This window comes from Onychomys torridus, chromosome 15, assembly GCF_903995425.1.
Source record: "Onychomys torridus chromosome 15, mOncTor1.1, whole genome shotgun sequence".
In the NCBI taxonomy this organism is placed as follows: domain Eukaryota; kingdom Metazoa; phylum Chordata; class Mammalia; order Rodentia; family Cricetidae; genus Onychomys; species Onychomys torridus.
In genome coordinates this window covers 64,278,721-64,284,772 of record NC_050457.1, presented here as the reverse complement: position 1 = coordinate 64,284,772, position 6,052 = coordinate 64,278,721, and positions in this window count along the sequence as shown.

Sequence of the window (6,052 nt, the reverse complement as noted above, 5' to 3'; positions counted from 1 at the left end):
CAGCCTGTTCTATACAGCCAATTTCCAGGCCAGGAATGACTACATAGTAAGAACTTGTCTAAAGAAAAAAGAAGGAAAAAGAGGAGGAGAAAGGAGGAGGAAGATATGAAATCTGACTTTTTATTTAAGAATCTTCCTCAGGTAGCCATCCTCTGACCATCTTTGGAGAAGGTGAAAGTTACAACTCTGCCACAGTACACTGCTTGTTCCTGTGATGGAACATAAAGCAACTTAAAGGAGAAAGTGTTTGTTTTGGCTCACAGTTTCATCATGGAGGGGAAGACATTGTAGGCAGCTCATGGTAGCAGGAGCATGCTGCTGGGACCCCTCCATCTTCTTACGTCTTGGCAAACAGGAAGTAGACAGCAAACAGGAAATGTAGCAGGGCTGTAAGATCTCAAGGCCCACCCACCCACAGCGATCCTCTTCCTCCACGAAGTTCCACCTCGAGTTGCACAATTGCGTGCCAAGTGTGCAAACACATGAGCTCCATGCTGATCTCTCCTCATTCAAATAGCTGCATATACCCCACCCCCCCCCCCCCCCCCCCCCCACCACCTTTCAGAAACTAGAGGTTAGAGCCGCTGTCTCCTACGGTACCACACAGCTAATAAAGACAAGACACAAGGGACTAACCGGGCTAAGGAAACCAGATGGTCATTTCTTCCACCTAGTTACCAAAAAGGGTCATGAAGAAGGGTCTGAAGGGTGTTGGGTAAGTTGTTAGGCAAAAACAAAGTATGAAAGCACAAGACCATATTTCAATACCTTAAACGGGCAACAGCAGTAAAAAAAAAAAAAAAAAAAAAAAAAACCGCCTACAGCACTGAGTTTACCCGCTCCCTTAAGTAGGGAAGAGGCCGGGTGTGGTGGTGCATGCCTTGAATTCCATTTCTCAGAAGGCAGAGGCAAAATATTTTCAAGCTAGCCTGGGTCTCAAAGGAAAAAAAAAAAGAGTTTGATAAAGATTTAGTGGCAGAAGACATCTAGTTGAGGCATTATCTCCTCCAACTGTGGTGACTCAGTTAAAATTTCCTTCACGTCTGTACATATTTTAGGAAGGATTCCATGGGGACTTTGTGTACCTTTTGTTTTGTGTTGGTGGATTTGTTTTGGGGTTTTGGTGTTTGTTTTTTTTGTCTTATTGGTTTTTTTAAGTTGGGTTTGATTGTTTTAGAGAGAGAACATGATCTTTGAAGAGTCGGGAAGTGAAGAAGGCCTAGAACAGATTGGGAGAAGGTAAAGAATATGGTCAAAATATATACATATAGGGGAAAGTTTTGATTTAAAAATTAATTACAGAAAGGTAAAGAGCTATGATGTATGAGCACAGTCTCTCAGAGAAAGATATATTATTGATCTCATGGAGGGTGTTGGAAAAATACAGATTCAGGGGCCAGTACTTTCACAGAGGCAAAACTAAGTGATTGAAACAGAGCAGCAGCCCTGAGGGTGAGGGGGTTGATGGGCTCAAAAGCAGAGCCTGTCTGGTGGAGTGAGTCAGTATCCCATTGGCTGACTCTCCAAGGCAAGGAGCAATGCTCATTACTCAGCTTTCAAAACCATATTAACTGATTAAATAAGCTTAAAACCACTTCTCCTGAATCCCTGGCTATGAAATTATGTTTCTGGAAAACTAAGCATGTTTAAAATCCACTTTAGTGGCTACCTGTTACCATGGATACAGAATAATTAGCCTTTTCTTAAGAATGCAGTAAATCTTGCTATTGGCAATAGAAAAATGTCATGAAATATCCAGTAATTTGTACAATCAAATACTTTCAAGTTACTATTTTTTTCATTAGTAAAATGTTAGGGTTTGACAAGTTTCATACAATATATTGTGACCATCCCTTCCCACTCCTGATAGCCCCATTTTCAACCTCAACTGATCAACTTTGTATTTTCCTATCTTCTGCTAGAGACAGGTAACTGCAGGTCTGCTGCATGTTCATGATCGCAATGGCCATGTCATATCCAGGAGACAGTGTTTCCTGTCATTCCTCTCTGTCTCCTAGTTCTCACAATCTTTCTTTCTGCTCCCTCTTCTAAGATGTTTCTTGAGAACTAAAGAGGGTAGTGTAGATGTTCCACTTAGAGATAAGCACCCAATAGTCACTTGTTCTCAGCACAGTGATGGGTCATAAGTCTGAAGCATGATCCTAATTAGTTTTACCAATAAAAACCAGTTGTCAAATATTGGGGTAATAACTTGAAAGATCCGAAAAGCAAAGGAACAGCCACAGTCACTTCTTACCTCTCCAAATCCTCAGATCCAAAGGGAGGGGGTGCCAAGATCCTGTCTCCACCCACATTATATTCCTGTCTCTACCTCCTGGTTGTGCTAGGATTAAAGACATGAGCCTCCCAAGTGCTGAGATTAAAGATGTGAGCCTCTCAAGTGCTGGGATCAATGGCATAATCCTCCCAAGTGCTGGGATTAAAAATGTGAGCCTTCCAAGTACTGGGATTAAAGGTGTGAGCCACCACCGCCTGGCCTCTATGGTAAACTAGTGGCTAGCTCCACCTTCTCATCTCCAAGCAAGCTTTGTCAGAACACAAACAAAATATCAAACAACATAAGTATTTGCATTAACTGTTACCCACTGATAAAAAGAGGCTTCTGTAACCTAGGAAAAGAGCAGCACTTGCTTGTGGGCATAAAAATCAATATTCAAAAGGCAGTGTGGTATATGTCCATTTACCAAATCAACAGTAGCATGTCCCTCACCTAGGGCCTGTGAACTCCCCAGTCACAGACTTTTGACCAGCACTGGGCATGTATTTCCTCCTACAGGCATCAGCTATGATCAGAAAGCCATTGAAGACCCTCAAAACAGTCTTGCTGTTAATGAACCAGACATACCTTGCCTGGCTGGCTGGTATGGTAGCATGTAGAGTCAACTACTGAGTAAGACCATTCATTAATGACTTTCTCCCTCAACAGCATGCATAGCACTTTCCAGATATAAAAGCCAGCCAACTCAGTTCCCATTTGATTTCTCTGTGTCTCATGTCCAAAATATGTGATCTCTTCAGCAATAGTGTCCAAATCTCTATATTTTTAGCTAGAGCTAAAATCTTCAAATGAACATAAACCTGCCACTGCCTCAATTAGATGTATGTCCGTGGTGTGTCTTTCTGTCTGTGTGTCTCTGTGGTACGTAGGGTGGTATGTGTAATAGTATATGTGTCTATGTATAGTGCATATGTATGTGTTGTATGTGTTGTGTGTATAGTATATATGTATATGTATGGTGTGGTATGGTATGTATGTTGTATATATATGGTGTGTGTGTGTGTGTGTGTGTGTGTGTGTGTGTGTGTGTGTGTGTTTTAGGGATATCTATGGTTTGCCATGTGTGTGTGTGTGTGTGTGTGTGTGTGTGTAGGGTGTGTGTGTGCACATGTATCTTCAATTTAGAAGCAAGAGGCAATGATAAAAGCATGCCAGTTGAATCAGTCCCTCACACCTGCCATATCACTGTACAGTTCAGAGTAATGCTGAAGATGTTATGTTCACTAATTAATCAATATGATCATCAGTCACCAAAAAAATTATTTAAATCTCTGGCAATCTGTATAGAAAGGCAGAAGATATGCAGCCTAATTTTTTTAACAAAGTATGAAATAGAAAATAATATGCTTGGTACATTATGAATTGATAAAAATAAACTCAAACATCTCATTTCCTAATGATTGTCATTAATATCAAGTATATAGAAATTAAAATACATTGAGAAAGTTCTAATTAGAGATGTTAAAAATACCTGTCTTGGCATCATTTTGAATTTTAAATAGTGTCGAATAATGCTTGTGAGCACAGTCCTAGAGCCTAAAGCCCAGAAACTCTGATTCGACTTTCTTATCTGTGCTGTGGGTTGGACTGTATTCCTTCAAAATTCATACATTGAAGTCCTAACTTCCAGAATCCTGTAATGTGACTGTATTGGGAGATAAAGTATTGGCAAAATTAATTAAGGTTGAATGAGGTCATTAGAGTAGGCCTTCATCCAATGTGACTTGGTTCTTGCAAGATTAAGACACAAACAGGTACTGATGGATGACTGAGCAGGAAATGGGGGTAGCCACTGCATAGCAAGGGAGACATTTCAGAAGAACCCAAATGTGATTGCTTGATCTTGGGTTTCCACTCTTTGTAAATATGAGAAATTGACTTATACTGTTTAAGGGACCCAGCCTGTACAGTGTTTTCAGGCAATCTTAACAGACAAGCATATCTACCAAATGGGCTAATATTGAATCCACATGTCAGAGGACCTACAAAAACAATAGACATGGAAAAGACAAGATAAGCATATGCCTGTGATCCCAAGACCTGGAAAGCTGAGTCCAGAGGACCCAGAGTTCATGGCCAGTCTTGGCTATGTAGCATTAAGTTCAAGGCTATCCTGAAGACTAGGACACCTCATCTCAAAATGAGACAAAAAGACAAGCTAACAATAGCAACTAGCATTACCTATACACGACTCAGATCAAAGTTTGGTGAGTGACTGCTGCCTGATCAACTCACTCGCTGTATTTTTTTTTTAACTTTACTGTAAATCAAGAGTTGCTCAGCCAGACAGAATGATATTGTAACCATTACTTTGGATTTGGTTTTGAATATTAACTGCTGACTGCTCATCTGCCCTCCTAACTCAGGCAGTCAGCCACCATGATGAATGGCAGCCATGCACAGTTTTTCATCCACACATGGGCGAATTGCAGATTGAGGAATGCCAATGATTCATTTAACCTCATCTAGTTCATTATATCAGTTAAGAGTGGGGAAATTTATGCTATTTTGTGTGTCAGGCAATAACTCATTGCTTTCAACAAGATTATCAGTCTTAACCAAGCCTTTCCCCCTTCATAGATCCTAACCTAATTCTGTCTTACTTGGAGAGGAAGAAGTCGGACATAAATCCTCATGGACTATCAGAGGAGACATAACATTTCAATGGGAGGTAGAGACAGCTGGAATCAAAAGATGGTTTCAGAAGAGGCAAAAAGCAAGGAAATCAACAAGTAAATTTGCCTGGATGGCTCCAGAAAGTGAAGACAAGAAGGTGTATTTATCGAGTGCCTGGTGCTGACTTGAAAAGTTTAATGAGCATTATGATATGGTGATACATGAGCATGTTTAGGAGGGGGGAGTATATTTAGTGATGATACATAGGAACCACTGAGAAGCAAACACCCCTTAAAGCTGTGCTGGAAAACCTTAGAACATTCTGTAGCAACAGTGAAAGGGTCACCCAGCAAGTGACCACAAAGGAACTTTTCCAGGGGCTCTCCCTTAGTTCCTGTAGAAAGATCAGCCTCACCAGAACGTGGCTAAATCAACCTAAAACACATGCTGAATGTTGCTCCCATCCAGCCCTATAGCAGACTTCCTACAGTCCAGGTTAAGATGCAGATAAATGGGGAGAAAAGCAAGTATGGATTTCAGAAGACTTCAAAAACCCACTTTGATGTGGTATTTCTCTCTTGGAATCTCCCCCCTCCCAGTGTACATTGGGGAGTTTCCCTCGCTTCCCGTTTCCTTGAATAAATCTATGTTTACTCTCCTTTTAAAAAACGCTTTTGTGTTTCAGTTGGTGACTCGGCCTCTAGGCCAACACAGTATAGCTTGCTTTGCCTGAATAACTATGTAAGAATCACACAGAATGAGGACATTGAAGTATGTATGCAGAGTGAATGATTCTGTTCATTTTAATCTGGTGAAAATGATTATGGTATTCCTGAGTCAGGGATCCTGTAATTAATGTTTGATGGTAAATTTCAACTTAGCATACTTCCTGTATTCTGTATTTATTACATGGGGTCATTAAATTCCCCTGCATTCTTCCTTACATTGCTGTCCTTGATCCAGATGTCCCTCCCTGGGAAGACTAACTCTCCACAGTCATCCTCCAGGAACTAGACAAACTCCGTAGGCTGTGATTTCTCTGCTGTGTGTTCTGCCTTCTTGTACCTTCTTAATATACAATTGAGTCTAAATGTGATAATTCAGTAGCTGTGTGCCAAGCTTTGAAGACTTTTTCTC